The following is a 25,459-nucleotide window of genomic DNA, read 5'->3' as shown; positions in this document are numbered from 1 at the left end:
AAAACTTATGGTTTTGTGTCACCCACTTGCTAACCTTGTATTTGGAAAGCAACATGTCCAGTTTACTTGTCCCGTATATTACCTTTCGGTAAACTACCGTCCGGTTGTAAAGGAAAGCGCTGAACAAGCAACTGTTAAGGCAATGTCCCCTGACATGCTTTTAATTATGGTCTATAACGTGTCGGACGCAATTACTATCCTTGGTAGGAGCAATAGTAAAGCTCACCCTTATAATTTTTCGGTATGGCACAAGGTCCTGTCTTTGACCACTATGCAACCACCGTTTTTACGGTTGACACCCGATTTAGTTCAGGTGACCTAATGAATTCCAGGTGAATTCCTAGGATTTTACGTTCAATGGTAATGAACGCATTGAAAATAGGGTTTTCAGAAAACAAATCGGTTTGTAATTTTGATCAAAATATTTTCTCATTCAAGCTCGAGTTTAGATATCATTGAATTCCATGAGTTTGTAATTCTCAATCTTTAAGGTCAATCTCTAGGATTGAGTAATATCAGTCTTAAAAGCTGATTTTTAATCTTTAAGGAGATTATCCTTTCTGGGGATCTGATTCATTAGTCTTATCCAGATAATTTGCATGGTGCCCCCCCATTGTACGAGATAAATCCTTCTCATGGTTAGGATAAATCTGACCACTTGGCAACCCTGTTTAATGCTGAGGTCCGTGGATTTCCTGCTGATTTTAGTGATGACTTTTCTAGATTTTTCGTCAACTTACAGCTGGTCTGGACGACAACTTCATGACCTAAATCAAGAAGCGCGTTTCTTTTTCGGAAGACTTTACTTCCTTTTAATGATGGAATTGATTCATCGTGTAGATCCATCTCTTCTTTTCTTTCATCGGGTAAAACAGTTTAGTTTAGTCCAAAGCAAAAGTATTTTCAGTTATTTGTTACAGATATATGTGACATATGTTTAAGATAACTTGGTAAATTTTCCCACACTTGGCTTTTATTTTCCTTTTTATCGTCCTCTATTCCATTTTAAATGAATTTTAACATTTTGGTTTGTTTCTCAATTTATGTCCTTTCCGAGGTAACAATAATTTCGGTGTTAAAACCTAGTTTTATCGTTCATAAATATGTATAAACATGATTTTGAGTTCATTTAATTGAAAATTTTGAAAAATTTTACTAGAATTGGGTAGTCAGTATATAAGACTAGGGCTGTTCTTTATTATCAGAGAGCACTAGATTCTAATACAACTACTGCTTTACTAGTATTTTTAATGGTAACCAAGTGTATAAAGTAAAAAATTTTAAAATTCGAAAGAATTTAACCCCTTCCCACACTTAAGATCTTGCAATGCCCTCATTTGCAAGAAATCAGTAATAATTTAAATTATTGAGGGTGATTTGTGTGAAAATGATTAAATTTTTACCAAAGTTTCCAAATATATTGGCGTTTGTTTGCTGAATGATAAATGGTGCACATCATTTGTTCATTCCGTCATGTTGTTATTTCACATATATTTTGCATCTTGTCGTCAAAATTAGTTGCTTTTGCTGAACTTAATGCCAGTCTTTGAAAATGCGTTGTTTTACCCTGTTGTGTACATAAGATAAACTGCAAACATATATACATATTTTTGAAGTTTGGTATATTACCCCACATTCAAAAATTATTAAAATCTAAGAATAAAAGTTAGACAATTATAAAAACTATTACAATATTAACAAAAGTATTAAACGTATCAATCATTACAAATTACAAAATAAATAAAACTAAGTATACTAGGGATGATACTGGTACCAATAGGGGTTCCAGGCATAACCATAGGTGCTATAGAATGCTTCGGCAGGGTTATACGTAGGATACGGTGGTTGCATCTCTATAGACCAGGGAGGGAAGATGGGTTTCGGTGTAGGAATATAGTTTCTACCTATATGTTGGCAATGAGCTATGATTTGGTTCTGATGAACTTGCCAATCTTCAAATGCTCTCTGTCTAGCATTTTCGTACTCCTGTGAAGCTATAAACCTTTGCATTTCTTGCATCTCATTTCCCCCTCCTACATTACCTTGCTGTTGGTTTCTCTCAACCTGTAGATGTCTACCATGGTATGGTACTGCGGCGTTATTTTGCCTTTTCAAAACTTTCGCACCATGGTATACATTTAAACCTATAGTATCGCGGGGTTCTGGTTCTTCTACTAATAATCCCCCCCGACTTATATCCACACCGAGATATTCACCAATCAAAGTAATAAAAATACCACCTCCTATTATGCTATGCGGTCTCATCCCCCTAACCATAGCTGATAAATAATAACCCACACAATACGGTATACTTACAGTGCTTTGTGGGTCTCGAATACACATATGGTAAAACAAATCCTGTTCATTTACCTTTTCCTTGTTCTTACCCCTTTGTGTAATCGAATTAGCTAAAAACCTATGAATCACTCTTAATTCGGCTCTATCTATATCCAAATAAGAGTAATTTCCCCCTTTGAAATGGTGATGGCTTGTCATTTGACTCCACACACCGTGTGTATCAAAATTTTCATCTATCTTTCTACCGTTTACTATCAACCCTCTACAATCGGCAGATGGTAACTCCTCAGGCGTATATATACGTAAAGCCTGAGCCATGTCCAGTAAAGACATGTGGCGCATCGAACCGCCTAACAAAAATCTAATAAAAGATCGATCGGTTAAACTAGTTACCCGATCATTCAACTCTATACTACACAACAATTCTTCACACCATACTTTATATACAGGTCTACGCATGGTGAATAAATGTACCCAGTCATTAAAAGTAGAATTACCATACCTCTGTACAAGTAATTCCCTAATTGGCCCGGCCAATTCTACAGCTTCTAAGGGTCCCCATTCTATGACCCTCGGTACCTCAACAACCTTATAATGAAGAGTATGCAAACCCCTTTGGTATTTTGGATAATCTATCCAAAGTCTGTCAAATCTCAGGTTCGGGTGCAACTCTTCCAAGTACATATCAGAAAATGTCATGACCGGATGAGGTATATCCTGCTTGTAGTAGTTATCCACCTCCTGTTGTTCCGCATTCTCAGCAGGAGCATTGCGAGCTTGGGATGAAGATTCACCCCTTTCAGTCTGCAAAACACATCAAACACAATTTTTTGTGCATCCAAATATGCATTAGTGTCAGCAAAATCATCAATCAAAATAATTACAATGACATGATCAATTTATATCAAACTTAAGCTTATTTTCATATTTTCATCAAATCTACACTTTTTCAAATAAGCATATACGAAAATGTTCGCCAAGTTCATAAGCATTCAATTCAAATAACATGTCAAAATAATCATTACTAGCAATTAAACAAGTTTCAAATGGCATTATCTCTCAAAAATCAAGTTCATGAATTTTAGACTTGAAAAAGTCCACTTTAATTCTCAAAATCATGTTTAGGCTCAAAGTTTGGATCATTTAACTACCTAAACATGTTACACTACTTAATTTAGCAACAATTCATGACAAAAATCGGCCATAACCTGTTTATATCAAAAAGCCCCAAATTTGCTCAAGAACACAAACCCTAGATTACTCAAAATTTGAAGTTTAAAGCTTCTAATCATGTTAAACAGCATCAATCTAGGTTATACAAGCATAATACATAAACAATTTAAGCCTAATTACACTAAAAAGCATCAAAATCAAATTGGGGAAAAAATTGCTCAAGAACACTAATTTCGGATTAAATGGTGTTTAGGTGTAGAAATTTACCATTTTTCTTGAGTAATTCCTAGATAGCATCCTTCTCAACATGATTTTAGTAAAAGATTTGGTGATTAACGGTTAAAAATTGTGATTTTGGGGGTGTTTTTGGGTGTTTTTTTCGGAGTATTTCGTAGTGTTTTCTGTTTTGGGGGTGTGGACTGATCAGTTTGTGCGTTTATATTTTTTTTTTTCTGTATTTTGGTCCTCCCGCGACTCGCGGTGTTTGGACCCATCAAACTCCGCGAGTCGCGGAGTTTGCTTATTTTTTTTTTTATATAATCTTTAACTTATAAAACAATTAAGTAATTAATTTTAAAATTTTGTTTCCCTTGTTATTTAGAACGAGGTCGTTTCGGATCGATGTCCTAGTCCGTCCTTCGACAAAATGTTAAAATTTGTCTTTTTGTAGCGATTGTTTTAAAAGCTAAGATTTTTGGGTTTTTTTTAATGTTTTTGGAATACTTTAATTCAATAAGATTAAAAATAATGATAATAAAAGTTCTCGTCCCTCCCTCGGGTAAAGCAATTTCGGTTCAAAGACCTAGTCTTCAACTTACGACGAATTTTAAAAATCATATTTTTAACTTAATGAGATAAAGTAAATTTTTGTTTTTAAATTCACACAACTTAAATATAAAATTCAAAATTAATATTAAAAATTCACACCAAACTTAAAATTTAAAATGCATAAAATTAAAAATTCATATTTTAAAAATAAATAAAAAAAATTCACACCAAACTTATATTAATTTTTCAAATATTTACAATTTTAAAAATATTGTTTTTTACAAAGTTTACAATATTAATTTAAGATTTATATATTAATTTTAAAAACATGGTAAAAATAAAATTAAAAATCTTTTTGGCTTTTTATCCCACTTTAATCAATCAAATATTATCAAAAATATGCGCCCCTCTTTTCGGTAAAGTAATTTCGGTTCCAAGACCTAATTTAACTCATGACGAATTTTTGAAATATTTTGGGTTGATTGATTAAAGATATTTATACCTTAAGAATAAACGTTAAATTTCGCAGTGATGTAATAAATTTTTGAATGATATCAATAATTTCGGTCGCCAAACCTAATTTTATTCAATACCAATTTAATACTTTATAGCGAACAAATTAGCGTTTATTATCAAAAGGTTTAAAAATAAAAATAAAAATAAAAACTGTACAGACTTACCTGTGAAATAGATTTCTTAGTTATATGATCTATCCCATTCATAAGATAGTCGGTTTAATTGGTTTTCCATAGCTACATAGGCGTAACCTCGAGCATTCAGTGTCTTTTCTTCTAAACATATGAACGGTCCATCTCTGCATAAAGTAACAAATTCGGTATTTGAATAGGTTTGATTATTTGAACATTTACCTCCATGTGACCATTTTCCGCATTTGTGACATCGTTCTAGGTGTCGTGCTCTTCTTTTTGCTGCGGATTTTGATTTTCCTTTACCAAATTGTAACTTATTATCTTCGCATCTGGATTCTTTTCTAACTCCGTCCATTCTTTCTCTGATTACTGATACTAATTCACTCGATAGTATGTCATTATTACGTTTAGTGATCAAAGCGTGTAGCATTAGACCATGGTTTAGTTCACAGGCAGTCTTCATTTTGTAAAAACCTAAAAAAAATAAAAATTCAGAATGGGGGAAGAAGACTAGTTCTTTAGGGTCTGCTAGGGAAAGACCATTCGGGTTCCATTTTCGAGAACTACACGAAAACAGACAATCTAACTCTAACAGAAATACATATTATCCTTTAAAGACTTGATTCTCCCCACACTTAGTTAGCTGTGGTGTCGAAATTGTGATTAACTTCGTTGTCGACTTCCATCGGACCATGTATGTAATGTTTAACTCTGTGACCATTAACTTTAAATTCAATCCCATTTGAATTTATTAATTCTATCGTTCCGTATGGGAAAACTCTTTTGACTATGAATGGTCCAGACCATCTTGATTTCAATTTTCCAGGAAATAGCTTGAATCGTGAATTGAAAAGAAGAACTCTGTCTCCTTCTTTAAATTCTTTTGAACTTCTGATTCTTTTATCATGCCATTTCTTCGTTCTTTCTTTATAGATTAACGAATTTTCGTATGCTTCATGTCTTAATTCTTCTAATTCGTTTAGTTGACTTAATCGTAGACGTCCAGCTTCATGTAAATCAAGATTACATGTTTTCAAAGCCCAAAATGCTTTGTGTTCAATTTCTACTGTAAGATGACATGCTTTTCCATAAACAAGTCTAAAAGGTGTGGTTCCAATTGGAGTTTTGTAGGCTGTTCTAAAAGCCCAGAGTGCATCCTCTAATTTAATGGACCATTCCTTCGGATTTGATCCTACGGTTTTCTCTAGAATACGTTTTAAGGCTCGGTTGGTATTTTCAACTTGTCCACTTGTTTGTGGATGATATGCGGTGGAGATTTTATGAGTTACTCCATATCTTTTAAGAACTTTCTCAAGTTGATTATTACAGAAATGAGTACCCCGATCACTTATCAAAGCTTTCGGTGTTCCAAACCTTGCAAAAAGAAGTTTTAAAAAGTTGACTACAACTCGTGCATCGTTAGTTGGGAGAGCTTGTGCTTCCGCCCATTTAGATACATAATCAATGGCTACGAGTATATATAGATTATTATGAGATTTTGGAAATGGACCCATAAAGTCAATACCCCAAATGTCAAATACTTCACATACTTGGATGACATTTTGTGGCATTTTATCATGTTGACTTATTTTTCCGGCCCTTTGACAAGCATCACAGGATTTGCAAAGAAGGTGTGCGTCTTTGTAAATTGTAGGCCAATAGAATCCAGCATCATAAACTTTTCTTGCTGTTAGTTGAGGCCCATAATGCCCTCCTGTTGGTCCTGTGTGACAATGGTTTAAAATTTTACTAGTTTCATCTCCAAATACACATCGGCGTATTATTCCATCGGGACAACTTTTAAACAGATGTGGATCTTCCCAAAAATAGTGTTTTATATCACTGAAGAATTTCTTTCGTCTTTGGTACGATAATCCTTTTTCAAGGAATCCACATACTAAATAGTTTGCATAGTCTGCAAACCATGGTATTTCTTTATAATCTATCTTCAATAGATATTCATCAGGAAAGTTGTCTTGTATGGCCGATTCATTTAGAACTTCTAATTCGGGATTTTCAAGACGAGAAAGATGATCAGCGGCGAGATTTTCTGCTCCTCTTTTATCTCGGATTTCAATATCAAATTCTTGTAAGAGTAAGATCTAACGGATTAATCTTGGTTTAGCATCTTGTTTTGAAAATAGGTATCTAAGAGCAGAATGGTCGGTATAGACCACCGTTTTTGCTAGAACGAGATATGATCGAAATTTGTCAAAAGCAAAGACAATAGCAAGGAGTTCTTTTCCAGTAGTTGTATAGTTTGTTTGTGCTCCTTGTAACGTCTTACTAGCATAATATATAGGTTGAAATCGTTTTTCAATCCTTTGTCCTAAAACGGCTCCCATTGCAAAATCACTTGCATCGCACATTAGTTCAAATGGTAGATTCCAATTTGGTGTTATCATGATCGGTGCATTAGTGAGTTTTTCTTTAAGAATATTAAAAGATTTGATACACTCATTTGAAAAGATGAATGGAGCATCGTTTTCTAGGAGTTTATTCATAGGAGTGGCAATTTTTGAAAAATCTTTTATGAAACGTCGGTAAAAACCGGCATGCCCTAGAAAACTCCTAACTCCTCTAACATTGGTGGGATGTGGAAGTTTAGCAATTACATTTACTTTAGCTCTATCCACTTCAATTCCTTCTTTTGAAATTTTATGTCCAAGAACGATGCCTTCTTTAACCATGAAATGGCATTTCTCCCAATTAAGTACTAGATTTGATTTTTCGCATCTAATAAGCATTCGTTCAAGATTAACTAGACATGATTCAAATGTATCACCGAAGACTGAAAAGTCATCCATGAATACTTCCATGCATTCTTCTATCACGTCGTGAAAAATCGCCATCATACACCTTTGAAAGGTTGCAGGGGCGTTGCAAAGTCCAAATGGCATGCGTTTGTAAGCAAAAGTACCATAAGGGCACGTGAATGTGGTTTTCTCTTGATCTTCGGGTGCTATTGGAATTTGAAAATATCCGGAAAATCCATCTAGAAAACAATAGTAACTATTTCCGGCTAATCTTTCCAACATTTGATCTATGAAAGGTAAGGGAAAGTGATCTTTTCTGGTGGCGTCATTTAATTTTCTATAATCAATACATACACGCCATCCTGTTACAGTCCTAGTAGGAATAAGCTCATTTTTCTCATTTGTAATGACAGTCATGCCACCCTTCTTAGGTACGCATTGAACTGGGCTTACCCATGGACTATCAGAGATTGGATAAATTAGACCTGCATCTAGCAGTTTAATAATCTCTTTCTTAACTACATCTTGCATATTAGGATTTAGTCTTCGTTGGCGTTGCACATACGTTTTATGACCTTCTTCCATAAGGATTTTATGTGTGCAATACGAAGGACTTATTCCTTTAATATCATGAATCTTCCATGCAATGGATGGTTTATGAGCTTTCAACACAGAAATGAGTTGTGATTTCTCATTTTCAGTAAGAGAAGACGATATTATTACAGGTAATTCAGATTCACCATGTAAATAAGCGTATTCCAAATGGTTTGGAAGTGGCTTTAATTCTAATTTCGGAGGTTCTTCTATCGATGATTTATATCGATATCTGTCTTCTTCTTTTAGCATTTGAATTTCTTCTGTTGTTGGTTCATATCCATTAGCTATTAGTGTAGCTAACATTTCAGCTTCATCAATTGGTTCATTACCTTCTCCTAAAGAACATTCTCCTGTTCCTTGTAATTCTGGAAATTCTTCTAATAATTCTGCATGTGCATCTATAGTTTGAATATAATAACATGTATCATCTGCAGATTGTGGTTGTTGCATTGCTCTATCAACTGAAAAGGTAACACTCTCATCCTCTATACTTAGGGTCAATTTCTTACCGAACACGTCTATCATTGCTTTAGCCGTGTTTAAGAATGGTCTTCCTAATATGAGAGGAACTTGAGAATCTTCTTCCATGTCCAGAACAACAAAATCTACTGGAAATACTAAAGTACCAACTTTAACTAGCATGTTCTCCATTATCCCTCTAGGATATTTTATTGATCTATCGGCTAGTTGTATGCTTATTCTGGTTGGTTTCAATTCTCCAAGGTCTAGTTTAGTGTATAGTGAATACGGCATTAGATTTATACTAGCACCTAAGTCTGCCAATGCTTCTATTGAACTAAGACTACCCAGAAAACATGGAATTGTGAAACTTCCTGGATCAGATAGTTTTTCTGGTATCTTATTCAACAGCACTGCTGAACAATTAGCATTCATAGTAACAGCCGAGAGTTCTTCCATTTTCTTTCTATTTGAGATTAGATCTTTCAAGAATTTATCATATCTAGGCATTCCTGAAATCACATCAATGAAAGGAAGATTTACATTTATCTGTTTAAACATATCCAAGAATTTGGATTGCTCGGCTTCAAGTTTCTCTTTCTTCATTTTACTCGGGTAAGGAAGTGGTGGTTGGTATGGTTTAACATAAGGTTTAGCCTTAACTGTGTTATCTTCATTAACCTTTTCAACTACCAGTTCTTTTTCCTTATCTTGATCAGGTTGTGGTTCTTGTGGAGTAGGAATAGCTTCATCAGAAGTTACAGGTATTTCAGGTGGTTTAAGTGTTGTACCACTTCTTGTGGTAATGGCTTTAGCTGTTTCATTCCGGGGGTTAGCATTTGTATCACTAGGTAGACTTCCCGGTTTTCTTTCACCTATTAACCTTGCTAGGTTACTTACTTCTTGTTCCAGATTTTGAATAGAAGCTTGTTGATTTCTAAATGCTTGAGCATTTTGTTCATTGGTTTGTTTTTGAGATGTGAAAAACTGCGTTTGAGTTTCAACTAGCTTCGTCATCATATCTTCTAAATTCGGCTTTTTATCATCAGTTTGTTGTGGTGGTTTGTTTTGAAAATTAGGTCTTTGCCGATTGTAAGTATTATTGGATACTTGTTGATTGCTAGGACCTTGTTGGTTGTTGTATGGAATATTTCGGTTATAATTCTGGTTTTGATTGTAAATTGGTCCTGGCGGTTGATAATTATTCTGATAATTATTTCCAGGCCTTTGGTTTATGTATGAAATATTCTCTCTTTGTTCCATTGTTAATTCAATACTGAGACAATCTTTTGTCAAATGTGGTCCTCCACACTGCTCACAACTAATTCGTATTGAGTGAATATCTTTAGTCATCTTTTCCATTCGTCTCTCTACAGCATCTATCTTTGCGGAAATGGAATCTAAGTCATGGCTAGAATCGGCTCTAGCTGCTTTAGATGATCTAACGATATCTTTTTCTTGGTGCCACTCATGTGAGTGGGAAGCAGTGTTATTAATAATTTTGTAAGCATCAGTTTCGGTTTTCTTCATAATAGAACCACCAGCTGCTATATCTATGTCTTTCCTTGTAGTGATGTCGCATCCTTGGTAGAATATTTGTACTATTTGACAGGTATCTAAACCATGTTGCGGACATCCTCTTAACAATTTTCCATATCTAGTCCATGCCTCATATAGAGTTTGATTCGGTTTCTGTGTAAACGTAACAATTTCTGTTTGAAGTCTTACGGCTTTAGATGCAGGAAAGAATTGTTTAAGAAATTTGTCAACTAAAACATCCCATGTATCGATCGCCCCTTCAGGTAACGATTCCAACCAATATTTGGCTTCTCCCTTTAAAGTCCAGGGAAATAACATGATATATATCTGTTCATCCTCCACTTCTCGGATTTTAAATAGTGTGCAGATCCTATTAAAGGTACGTACATGTTCATTTGGATCTTCCTTCGGCGCACCACTAAATTGGCATTGATTAGTCACCATGTGTAGAATTTGTCCTTTGATTTCATAATCTGGCGCATTAATGTCTGGATGAGTAATTGCGTGACCTTGGCCAGTGCGTTGAGCTCTCATTCGGTCTTCCATACTTAAAGGTTCCAGATTCTCCATAATTGAATTTGTTGAATCGGAATTACTAGAGGATTCTGATTTAATGGTTCGTTCCTCAACAATCTCTGTTTGAATGATTGGTGGTTCCGGAGGAAAGTTTAATGGTTCAGGATCTACGAACCGTTCCTGAATATTCTCCGGATTCTCAATTGTGAGGTCGGGTTCAAAAAATGGATTATCGAAAATTTGAACTGAAGTACTTGGTCGACTGGATGACGATTCTAAAGAAAAATCAACGGCGGTTATATTTGCTAAATGTCTTGATCTAGTTACAGGTGGTGAACGTACAAAAGGTGGTGAACGTCTTGCTCGGTGCATTCACTGAATATCCTATTAGTTTTTAAAAGGAAAGAAAAATTATAATAAGTTATCCAATTAATAGACTTTTCTGATTTTGCTCACGTTTTGAATAGCCAAAAGATGCAGCAGAGGGGCAGGATTCGTTTGGTCTCAATATAATTGAGGACTGTTTGGCTCCAATAACCCGGTTCACGTACAAATCCAACTATTACTACGAACCAGAAAATTTTGATGTCTATCAATTTAACCACTTAAAATAAATTTTTGTAATTTTAAGAAAATTAGATAAGAAGTAGAATAAAAATCTATGTCCTAAAAACTAGAATAGCGAGAAATAAGAAAGAAAAAGAGTTCGTCGAAAAAGATCGAAAAAGAAAAATGGTTGAAAAATAAAAGGTGACGGAAAAATTAAAGAAACTTATAAAACTTAAAAGTACTTGACTAACCTAACCTTATTACTACAACTAACTTAAAATTATAATCGCAAATTGAAATTACTAATTGGAATGATAATTGATACATAGGTAAAAGGTGTCTAAAAATATTAAAGCTTACAAGAAAAACTATATCCCAAATGGAAATAACTTAAAAAGAAACTAAAACTTAAAAAGGCGTCGCAAAATTCTAAAGCACCTAAATCTTAGTCTAAAGAAAAAGTACTTAAGGGATTTTACGGCAAAGCCTAAAAATCTAGAAATAACTATGGCAAAATCTAAGTTTAAAACTAAATATGAGCTAAAAATACAAATATTACGCTAAAACGATTAAAAAGGGACAAAATATAAAAATATACCAAAAGTTGTAAAAATTACAATTTTTATAAAAATATTATTTTTATATTATTTATTTATTAAAACTATTAATTTTACAATTTAATAAAACTAATTAATACTAAATACATAAATTAAATAAAAAGTAAAAGTTAAAATAAAACTAATTATAATAATAATAATAATTAGGGTTAAATAATAATAATAATAATTAATTACCCCGTAATTAATTCAGTTTAGGGTTTCTGTCAGCGTGTCAGGATTACTCCGCGAGTTGCGGTATTTAATGCATCAAACCCCGCGAGTCGCGGGGTTCCAGTTTTCAACTGACAGGTTATTTAAATTCAACGCGTGTTTCTTTATTTATTTTTTTTTATTTTCTGTTTTTAATTTTTTCTGTTTATAAAAAAAAATATGTGTATAATAAAAACTTATATTTAAAATTTAAATAAAAATAGAATTACTTTATAATTTTATAAATAAAAATCTTAAAACTAGATTTATATATATTTTTTTTATATGTTTTTAAATAAAAACAAAATACTTAAATAAAACTTATATAAAAATAAAGAAACTTTATAAAACTTAAATATTTAACAAAATCTTAAAAATACATAAATTTTTTTTTTGTTTTTCTTTTTATATTTTCAAATATTTAAAACGTACTTTTATAAAAACGAATTTTAATAAAAGTAAAATAAAAATCTTTTTTTTTTCTATATTAGCGTTGCGCTTTCGGCTTTTAAGAGACTCCCCGGCAGCGGCGCCAAATTTACTTGATGTTTTAGCAGAGTAGTATATAAAATAGCTTATATTTTTACAGAAAATACTATTAAATACGATACAATTTTACACAAGATATTTATTTATTTATAGAATGGATATACTTAAACCTTGCTACAACACTTATAGGCAGTGTACCTAATCGTACAGTAGTGTAGTTTTTAGTAAGTCCGGTTCGTTCCCCATGGAATCTTTTTAAACAAAGCTTAACGCAATATTAGTTTACTTTTATAAAAATACAAATATATATATATAAGTAATATTATTATTATAAAGGGGGGTTTTTACCGTTTAATGACCGGTTTGTCGATTTTAAAACTTTAGTCGCAGTTAAAACCAAATGTAAAATATTAAAAATAAATACAAGACTTAAATTAAAGCATAAAGTAAATAACGATAATGAAATTGCAAATAATAAAAGTGCGATAAAATAAACTTGCGATAATTAAAAAGTACGATAATTAAAAGTGCAATTAAATACAATAACAATAAAAATGCGATAATTAGAAGTGCAATTAAATATAAAATAAAGGAAATTAAATATGAAATAAAAGAATTATGCTTATTTAAACTTCCGTAATCATGATGTTTGACGTGTTGATTTTAGTTTTATGCCCATGGGTTAATTGTCCTTTGTCCTGGATTATTTAATATGTCCGTCTGGTTTTTGTCCATAACAGTCCATCAGTCATAAATATAAAGTGCGAGTGTCCTCGTCAAATTATCCTTATACCCGAAGTTAAATATTCCAACTAATTGGGGACTTAAACTGTAACAAGATTTTAATACTTTGTTTAATAATTACACCAGGATGTCGACTGAGTGTAACCCAAAGTTTTAATATTTTGTTATCAATTATACCAAGTATCCTTGTACATAATTTCACCCCTGTTTTAATTATTCTAGTGACTATTAATCCATTCCCGTGTCCGGTTAAATGAACGATTATTCGTACATATAAATACCCCGCACATCGTGTCCGATTGAGTGTATATGGTAATTTATAGGGACGCCCAATTGTAAATCTTTATATTAACATTAACAAACTATCATTTAGTTAAACAAATATAAAGCCCATTAATAGCTCATAGTCTAATTTCCACAAGTGTCGTTCTTTTGTCCAAACCCCAATTATGGTACAAAGCCCAATTACCCAATTTTAGTAATTAGCCCAACATCATGATTACTTCATTTTAAATAAGCATAATAATAACTTAGCTACGAGACATTAATGTAAAAAGGTTGAACATAACTTACAATGATTAAAAATAGCGTAGCGTTACACGGACATAATTTCGACTTACACCCTTACAACATTCGCTAACATACCCTTATTATTAGAATTATAATTAAAATTAAAATATAAATTATAAATATATATATATATATATATTTTACGTATGAATGAGGAGAAGAAGAAAAAGATTATTTTTTACGATCAGAATGCGCGAGCTTTATAGGGAGTTTCTGAAATTGGGGTTCCGCGACTCGCGGCCAATTTTGCCTTCAAACTCCGCGAGTCGCGGAGTTTGAAATTACAGCTCAGAGGAGTTTGGCTCTTTGTTTACCGACGGTTTTAAATAAATATAATATATTAAATAATTATAAGAATTATTTAAATATTATATTATATTTATGTGCATAGTTAACTTGTAATTTTTAGTTCGTTGCGTCGAGCGTTGAGAGTTGACTCTGGTCCCGGTTCCGGATTTTCGAACGTCCTTGCGTACAATTTAATATCTTGTACTTTTGTAATTTCGAGACGTTTCTTATCAATAATTGGAACCTCTTTGATTGTCTTTTGTACTTTTGAGCTTTTTGGTCGTTTGCGTCTTCAATTCGTCGAATCTGTCTTTTGTCTTCACCTTTTATTATTTAAACGAATATCAATTGTAAATAGAACAATTGCAACTAAAAGCTTGTCTTTCTTGAGGAATAATGCTATGAAATATATGTTCGTTTTTAGCATTATCAGTAGGCTAGTCAGCTGGATGAGCAAAAAGCAAAATACTGTGTCCACATCTACTGCTGAGGTAGAATACGTTTCTGCTGGTAGTTGTACTGCTCAAGTACTGTTGATGCAAAGCCAGCTGAAAGACTATGGTGTTCATGTTACAAAGACTCCAATCTACTGTGACAACACAAGTGCAATAGCTATCACCAACAATCCTGTGATGCATTCAAGAACAAAGCACATTGACGTTCGATATCACTTCATAAGGGATCATGTTCAAAAAGGAGATGTGGAGCTACATTTTATTTCAACAGAAGACCATCAGTTAGCAGATCTATTCACAAAGCCCTTAGATGAGAAACGTTTTAACTATCTCATCTCTGAGCTGGGTATGCTTGAACTTTAAATAAAAGACAATTTTTGTTGGTGTGCTGGCTCTACAACATGTAGGACAAACCAGTAAGCCATTTTTGTCACCTTACTGCCTACATGTAAAACACTCAGCACAACAAGGTCTTTTATATTTTGGTTACTCAAAATGTTTTTAATTGAAATAATAAATAGCTCACAAAATTAAATGTTTCCTTAAATCTAAAACTCATTTACTTCCAATGATTTAAATTAAATTCATGACATATTAAATGTAACGAAGTATCTTGTATTTAATATAAAACTTATTTTGTGGTTTTTAATTTTTTTTTAAAAAAAAAAAATTAAAACCTGCTGCATTTAATGTTGAATGGGAGGTATGAGTATTCAAGCCGTATATACGTCAAATCATCAGTCTGTGTCCCCTCGAGTGTGCCAGTCAGTCACATCTACCTACGCGCCTGCTAATAGCAGTTATCATTTTCTCTCTCCTGCCTTTTTCACCCAATCACAACGGTTAAAAGAGTGTTTTATCTTCCATAATAACCTTTGGTTATTCAGTTTTCAAATTCACACTCTTCTCTCTAAAAATCCCCAAATCTTTAAATCAATTCATATATCCATCTTCTACGAAATCATCAATGGCAGAACAACAACAACATCAATCACCACCTGCTGCAAACCATCCAGAGGAACAACAACCACAGCAATAACAACTGGTAGCACCACAACAACCGGAATAGCAACCACCACCGGTCATCGAAGAACAAGTGGTGCAGGACCCTCTGTTCAACCTGCACCCAAGCCTTGTTAGGGCTGCAAATGCACCAGAACACTCCTCCATTCGCCTATCAAGAGGCAATGCTGCTCATGCCCTTTCAATTCCCAAAACCAAAGCCAACTTGGGTTATGATGCGCTTATCGATTACATACGACAATCACCACTGGCTAGAGCTATTACCGGCGTACCTTCTCGTCTTTATCCGGCTTGTTTGGCCAGATTCTGGTATACTGCCACCACGGCCACCACTCAACAGAACGTTCCATGTATTCATGGCATGGTGACTGAAACCCTAGCCTGCTCCATCACTGTTGATGCCATCCGACGTGCTCTCCAATTACCCATTGGTCCGTTCGTTAATTCACAAACCAGTGATGAGTTTCGAAGAGAGGTACTGGAGATTATAGGTTTTGATGGACCAGTGGCTCATACGCCCTTAAGGAGGCAGATGCCACCTCTGTGGAACTATTTCTTTGGCTTGCTGACTCATTGCATCAGTCAGAAGTCCGGGAGCTTTGATCAGTGCTCAGATTTTGAGCTGAAGATTGGTCATGGGATGCTGTTCAATCGAAATACTGATTATGCCGGTGAAATTTACTTAAGGCTAAGGGAAATGGTGCTTGCACCTAAACGAACACACTTAATCCCCTTTCTAAGGTTTTTGCGCCTTGTTTTTGAAAATGAGCTGGGTGAAGCTTACCAGCAGATTGCTGATGAATCATTCGACCTGCCTCTAAAACAAGGGGGAATGCCAAAAGATGCTCCTGCTGCTCCATATAATGTCCTGACACCAGGCATGCTTGAGTATCTTGCTGCTCGAGGTGGAGTGAACTAACCGGCTGCCTCTGGTGCTGCACCAGCTGAGGGGGAGGGACCTCAGCGAAAGCCAGATGTAAAAAGGAAGAAGCCAGCTACCTCAACTAGTACAGCCACCATCTCACATACTAGTAAAGCAGTAGTTATATTAGAATCTAGTGCTCTCTGATCATAAAGAATAGCCCTAGTCTTATATACTGACTATCCACTTCTAGTATTTGAATCCGTTGCTTAACTATTTCTTGGTAACAGGCAAATCCAAACGAGCAAAAGTTGGCTCCAAGCTCACCACAGGGGAGATTGCACCACTCTCAACTACTGCTCCTACAAAGGATGTGGCTATGGAACCTGGTGCGTTTCTAAACCAAACAGCAGAAAATTCTAACATAATTAAAAATCTTTTATCTGCTGACTTGAAAAATGAATGTGGAGTTCAAGGTATAACCCTGGCTCCCAAGCTGACTGGTTTCAAAACTAGTGTTAAGAAGAGTAGCAACCCATACTCTTCTAGCCAGACACTTCCACATTTTCAAAATTGAACTTAATGCTATATCCTCTGCTGCCAGTACAATCAGCAGAGCACATACCTGACCCCCAAAGCAAACTTGAGCTGGCTCCTCATCATGTTGAACCAGCTCAGGATACTGCATAGCCATTTTGTTACTCGGATCATGATAAGAGTCTCACTCCTACATCATTACCAGCCAGAACTCTTACACTATCTGGGTAACATGTGTCGCCAATGAGTCAGCAGAGTCACATCTGTACTTACAGACACCTTATTCTGTCTCATTCGAAGGGCTAACCAAATCACCAGTCTGTCCCCAGAGACCAACAACAGATGCAATTATTGAGTCAAATTTATTTGTTTCTATAGTTGTTAACATAAAATATTCTATTGTTTCAGTTCTTAGCAGGGTAGATGAACAGGCAGAGAGGGAGTAAGTTAAAGATGATATTATTCCTACTGAGCAGATTGCTGCCTCTGCTACTGGTATTGGTGCTACTGTTTCTCCTACTGGTGGTGCTGATGCTAGTACTGTTGCTTCTACAGCTGCTGGTGATACTGCTCCCAGTATTGCTGCTTCCACTACTACACCTGAAGTGGAAGATGAAATCGTAGTGGATCCTCCTGTTCTTAAAAAGGTAATTGACAATATTGTCAAGGATGTTCTACTTGATGAACCTGTCACTGAACCAAAGGGTGACATTACGTCTGCTGCTGCTACTGATGCACAAAATGTTATTATGGATGCTAGTACTTGTGCTACTTTTCCATTTGATGTTATCATGGAAGCTGGTACAAGTGCTACTTTTCCATCCGATGTTATCATGGAAGCTGGTAAAAGTGCTACTTTTTCATCAGATTCTGGTTCACAGGGTAATACTGTTCTGGAGGTTCTTGATTTTGTTAATACTGGCTATGTTGGCTATGTTCCCATAGAGCCAACGGTGGATACTGATGCTACTACTGGAGATGCTGCTTCTTCCCTTACTGCACAGTTACCTACCGCTACTACTGGTTCTACGAAACCCGTTATGGATGCTGGTACCTCTGTTTCTGCCACTACTGACTCTTTTTAGGCTACTGTTGAGATGACCCGACCCAATCCATAGGGACGAATACAACAACATATGATTACATCGCGAGGTACTTGACCTCTAAATGATACATTTTACAAACATTGCATTCTTTTCAAAAGACAAACTTTCATTTACATCGAAAATTAACAGGCATGCATACCATTTCATAATATCCAAACTATAAATGACCTAATCTGTCATTTATTTAATAATAATCTCTAATGAACTTCAACGACTCGAATGCAACGTCTTTGAAAATATGTCATGAATGACTCCAAGTAATGTCCTTAAAATGAGCTAATGCACAGCGGAAGATTTCTTTCAAACCTGAGAATAAACATGCTTTCAAGTGTCAACCAAAAGGTTGGTGAGTTCATTAGTTTAACTTAAACAATCGTTTCCATCATTTTAATAGACCACAAGATTTCAGATTTCCATTTCTCATAAACATACGTCCCATGCATAGAGACAAAAATATCATTCATATGGATTGAACACCTGGTAACCGACATTAACAATATGCATATATAAGAATATCCCCATCATTCCGGGATCCTCCTTCGGACATGATATAAATTTCGAAGTACTAAAACATCCGGTACTTTGGATGGGGCTTGTTGGGCCCGATAGATCTATCTTTAGGATTCGCGTCAATTAGGGTGTCTGTTCCCTAATTCTTAGATTACCAGACTTAATAAAAAGGGGCATATTCGACTTCGATAATCCAACCATAGAATGTAGTTTCACGTACTTGTGTCAATTTCGTAAAACAGTTATAAAAGTTGCGCATGTATTCTCAGCCCAAAAATATAAAGGGTAAAAAGGCAAATGAAACTCACCATACTGTATTTTGTAGTAAAAATACATATAACATCATTGAACAAGTGTAGGGTTGGCCTTGGATTCACGAACCTATATTAATTATATATATTTATATGACGGTCAATATTTGTCTAACAATTTAGGCCAAGTCATAGTGTACCACAATCCTAATGCTCGAGTCTGACTCAACAGTATAGTAACATGTTATATTACCCATGATCAGTTAAAATTCTAGTAAAAGGTGACGTGTACCTTTTACAAAAATTAAGCTTACATAGCAATGAATTACTTTTATAAAAATATGACTTATAAAGTTGAGCGTTGTGATCATTTACTTTTATAAATCAGTGACTCGTTGTTTATCAAAATATTTTATTTTAAATTAAACGTTTTGTGACATGTACCTTTATTATTAACTAGACTTAAATTAATTAAAAACTAATCCACTCAAAGTGTAACTTAATCTTTTGAGTGTTTTGGTCATTTCCTTTTATAATTCGACGTCTCGTTATATAAAAATATATATTTAATCTTATTAGTTTGAATCAAAACGTTTTATGATTAAAATAAAATATATGTACATTTAAAATTTATAAACTTATACATAATACATATGTTTGAAATATTTATCTAATAATATAATATTTTACTTTTCAAAATTAATTATATTTCAAATACCAATATAACATTAAAATCGTGTGAATACTAGATATTGTTATATCACCTAACGGTTATGCTCAAAAACTTAATCTGATATAACTTATTTATGCGTCAACCTTTACTTTAATTTCTCAAAGGCTCTAGTTAAAATATCTAATTATAAATCGAATCAATGAACAAGGATTACTATCTTTTACCTAACTAATATATCTAATATACATAATCACGTTCTATATACGTTGCAAGTTATCAACCAAGTGTTATGAAATTCCATCCTCCACCAACCTTTGACTAATCCTCGATAAGAACACTGTCGTTCTTGCATGCGTATCATTTTACTAAATTTCTGAATACCGTTAAAAATGTAATAGTCTCTTAAATCATAGTAGACCTTACGACGGAGACTCGTGATCATAATTCAATGTATCCGATAATTCAATCATTTGATATTATCTTTTAATCTCGTCGATAAACTTACATCGAACAAATACGTTCGTATAAAGTATTATCCATTCAATACCTTGATAACATTTCCAACCTCATTAGATAGATCTCAAAGCTTATATTCATATCAACTAATCCGTTCAATGTTTTATAATATGTGTCAATCTAATAAGCACACATGTATATATATATATATATATATATATATATATATATATATATTTACACGTAAATGTTCGTGAATCGTTTGACATGGTCAAAGGGTATTTAATTAAATGAATATAATTTCAAAACTTTCGAGACTCAATCATTACAGATTTGCTTATCGTGTCGGATATATATAAAGGTTAAAGTTTAAATTTGTTCGGAAATCTCCGGGTCATCACAGTACCTACCCGTTAAAAGAAATTTCGTCCCGAAATTTGATAGAGGTTGTCATGGCTAACAGTAAGAGTGTTTTCATGACGTATATGAACTGATAATTAGGGTTTTATCATCATTGATTAATATAGATAAAATGATTTGTTTTTGTGAAGAGCACGAATGAAGCTATCACTTAAGAGTGAAAATGAATAAAAGTAAGTTTGACTTAACCGGTGACGTAGTCAAGATTGATTTCTGGAATTTAAGGAATTTAGAAGAAATCTTCATATTAAGATTTGATTCTTCGGCGATTTAGGAAATCAGGATCTTCTTTGAGTAAATGCAATAATCTGTTCCGATTGCTCTGTCGGATATTTTTCTATAATTCTACCCCCGTTGTTTCCTTACAACTCACACCTTCTATTCTTTCTCCTCAGTTCATACTTTAAAACATTCGTCAATATGCTCCATCCCATTCTGATCCTTGATATACTCTTAATTTTTAAATCTGTCATCCTTCTCTTTCATCTACCACCGGAAGATTTTATTTACTTCTACTATTATCTTGGGGTTATAGTGTTATTAATTTTCCCGTGCCTTTACGTGGCAATACGTATTGATATGCACGGTTTGTAGCTTCTGGGTGGTTGTTGGGTTTTATATCTTCCCTTATATTTCGATGTCCCTGCTTCTGTCTTCTATAGTCATCGTCATCCCCAGTTAATGCTCTCTTCTATTTACTGCGGTTCATACTCTAAATTTCTATTTCGGAGCTTTGTCCTTTCGTTTCTTCTTCTTGCGATTAAATATTCTTTCAAACCTGAGAATAAACATGCTTTCAAGTGTCAACCAAAAGGTTGGTGAGTTCATCAGTTTATAGTAATCATTTCATTTTCATCATTTTAATAGACCACAAGATTTCATATTTCCAATTCTCATAAATAAACGTCCCATGCATAGAGACAAAAATATCATTCATATGGATTGAACACCTGGTAACCGACATTAACAATATGCATATAGAATATCCCCATCATTCCTTGATCCTCCTTCGGACATGATATAAATTTCGAAGTACTAAAGCATCCGGTACTTTGGATGGGGCTTGTTGGGCCCGATAGATCTATCTTTAGAGTTCGCGTCAATTAGGGTGTCTGTTCCCTAATTCTTAGATTACCAGACTAAATAAAAAGGGGCATATTCGGTTTAATAATCCAACCATAGAATGTAGTTTCGATCACTTGTGTCTATTTAGTAAAACAGTTATAAAAACAGCGCATGTATTCTCAGTCCCAAAAATATATATTGCGAAAGCATTTAAAAAGGGAATAATGAAACTCACCATACTGTATTTTGTAGTAAAAATACATATAACATCATTGAACAAGTGTAGGGTTGGCCTCGGATTCACGAACCTATATTAATTATATATATTTATATGACGGTCAATATTTGTCTAACAATTTAGGCCAAGTCATAGTGTACCACAATCCTAATGCTCGAGTCTGACTCAACAGTATAGTAACATGTTATATTACCCATGCTCAGTTAGGTCAAAAGTCAAAGGTTAAAGTAAAAACGAGGTCGCATGCAAAAATACAATAACTTATACAAAAAAAAAGATTTTTCGGTCAAACATGACTAAACGACCACTTCAGCGATTTTTAGAAAAATTATCGGAACTCCGATTGATAAACGGTCCAAGGATAAAAGTTACACATTACCAAAAAGATTAAGCATAAATTTTACAGAAGTAAACTAAAACTAGACAACTCGTAGTTGCCAACGCGGTTTCGGCGTTTCAAAGTTAATTTTTCAGCTTTAATAAAATTTACAAAAGTGACCGAGTAGCCTACTTTGGAGATTTTTAGAAAATTCCTCGAAACTCGGATTGACAAACGGTCAAAGCCTTCAAATTCTCGTTACCACAAAGATATAACATGATTTTTGGATAAAGAGCTATTATAGGAAATCAGGATCTTCTTTGAGTAAATGCAATAATCTGTTCCGATTGCTCTGTCGGATATTTTTCTATAATTCTACCTCCGTTGTTTCCTTACAACTCACACCTTCTATTCTTTCTCCTCAGTTCATACTTTAAAACATTCGTCAATATGCTCCATCCCATTCTGATCCTTGATATACTCTTAATTTTTACATCTGTCATCCTTCTCTTTCATCTACCACCGGAAGATTTTATTTACTTCTACTATTTTCTTGGGGTTATAGTGTTATTAATTTTCCCGTGCCTTTACGTGGCAATACGTATTGATATGCACGGTTTGTAGCTTCTGGGTGGTTGTTGGGTTTTATATCTTCCCTTATATTTCGATGTCCCTGCTTCTGTCTTCTATAGTCATCGTCATCCCCAGTTAATGCTCACTTCTATTTACTGCGGTTCATACTCTAAATTTCTATTTCGGAGCTTTGTCCTTTCGTTTCTTCTTCTTGCGATTAAATAGCTCTTGTAATGGTCCAGAATTCGTAGGTATGGATTTCAGAATGAACACAGTAATTGTTCTAAGAAGGATAGGGTAATGGTAAATCCTGATTTGTTAAATTACCAGAATACCCTAAAAAGGACCGAATCATCAAGAAATATTTTCTTGATATATTTAGAGATTAGATAGAATGTAAGAGTCGTGTAAATGGTACATGATGACGGTATGTCCTGTGAATCATCACATCCATTAGAAACTCAGTATGAATTACTGTAATATAATGACGTTGATCAAGTGTCATTATATTATACTAACTCATGCATCAGTTCCCAACACTACTTCAAAAACATTCATATTCGAATTTTTCAGAATTTAGAAACTAACACGGTTTCTTTTATGTTGCAGATATTATGGAGAGATAAATGATACTTGATAAGAATAGTTGTGAAAATATCTCCAAAGATATGGAGAATATGTATAATGGAAGATACGAAGATATCTTATAACATTTAAGATATGATGATGTTGAAGAATATCTGTCTGTGAAGGTTTAGAATAAGAAGTAAGGTGTTTGCTAACGAGTTCAGCAGGCACTGAATCATTTGGATCCTTTGAAGGCAGATTCAGTCTCTGTGATTTGTCCACGGCTTCCTTCATACTTTGCTCAATCCATTTTTCAGTACCAACTCCTTTCTTTTTCTGAGCTTTACCATCTCACTATCTTTTATCATCAAACTTTTGACCGTTTAAACCATCTACAATTTTTATGTTTCCTCTGCATTTAATGCTAATATCTGAATCTTTGGTTAGCAATCTGAGGTGGGTTCAGAAGAATCGTGTTTTAGATGATTAAACACTGGTAGTAATAGAGTGGAATATGAAAGATTCCCCAGTAATAATGACGAAAGGGCAACGTATCTATCAAGGTTATAATAAGACTGGTCCGACTGAAAAATCGAAGTTGACTTGCTGGAGCTGTGACAAAATTGGCTACTTTGAAAAGGAATCGAAATGTTGTTTTTGCTGATAAAGAATTCGACGCGGGTACATGTTAGATTATGACTTTGGTTTCGAGAGTTTTTCAGGTACAAGACTTCGTGTAATGTATGGTTGGATCATCATCTCGATTGTTCATTATTTGAAGTGTCTTCCGGAATTTCGAAGGGTTTTAAATAAAAATTATCATAGTCAATATCCAAATGATGAAATCTTCATGAATCTCGAATGATTTTCATATACTTCTGAGTGTTACGAATAAAAGTGATGTTCTATCACCGTTTTGAAGTCAAAGTATAGCTTTGAAAAATGTAAGGATCTAATAGTGATGATTTCGGTTGTATCTCGAGTTGAATTCTGAAATTCCCAAAATCAGAATATTTAATTAGATTCGAATGAGTATGGTTGTTTTGATTTCTATAGAAGAATGTATATTGATATTGTTGATGATTGTTGAATCAGAATTGAAAAACGTAACATAATAATTGTGAATTTAAATATCTCTCGGGTATTACCTACCCGTTAAAAAAATTCACGAGTAATGTTTTGTACCAGAGAATTTTATTACAACCTTTATGAAAATATAAGTATATTTTCTTTATTTGTAATATAGATTTAATGAGTTAATATCATATTAAGCTCATTTGATTTTTCGGCTTGAATTAGAAATGAATTTTCTCTAAAACATTAGAGATTTCATAATCTTTGCGGAGTATTTCACTAATGTAGTCAATACTTCAATATTTATAGGTATTTCCTTAGTGAATCTTGCTGATGCTCATAGAACTCTTGCTAACTTCGCAAGGTACGAATGTTGTTTTCCAGTAAGTTTCGAGTGCATCGAAGATGAAAGTGTAAAATCAAACATGTTATTGAATGATACACTTGACTTATTATGAGAAAGAATTCATTGAATTGAAGCAGAGATTGTGGTTAACAATGATTAAATTGTTAACGAAGAATGTACATCATAGCATATTAGTAATATGAATTAACCGGATAGTTAAGTTCCATACATAATAGCTTAGTACAGAAAGATTTATTATGGTTAAAATTTTTTTATTTTTTTTTATTTTTTATATATATATGTTAGACAATTGAAACACATGAGATCATCATCCTAAACAATTATATATATATTTTTTATATATATATATCCTGATTTTTTTTTTTTATAATAGCTCTGATACCACATGAGATGACCCGACCCAATCCATAGGGACGAATACAACAACATATGATTACATCGCGAGGTACTTGACCTCTAAATGATACATTTTACAAACATTGCATTCTTTTCAAAAGACAAACTTTCATTTACATCGAAAATTAACAGGCATGCATACCATTTCATAATATCCAAACTATAAATGACCTAATCTGTCATTTATTTAATAATAATCTCTAATGAACTTCAACGACTCGAATGCAACGTCTTTGAAAATATGTCATGAATGACTCCAAGTAATGTCCTTAAAATGAGCTAATGCACAGCGGAAGATTTCTTTCAAACCTGAGAATAAACATGCTTTCAAGTGTCAACCAAAAGGTTGGTGAGTTCATTAG

The sequence above is a fragment of the Rutidosis leptorrhynchoides genome, chromosome 11 (assembly GCF_046630445.1).
Source record: "Rutidosis leptorrhynchoides isolate AG116_Rl617_1_P2 chromosome 11, CSIRO_AGI_Rlap_v1, whole genome shotgun sequence".
NCBI classification, from domain to species: domain Eukaryota; kingdom Viridiplantae; phylum Streptophyta; class Magnoliopsida; order Asterales; family Asteraceae; genus Rutidosis; species Rutidosis leptorrhynchoides.
Note: the sequence above shows the minus strand (reverse complement) of the source record.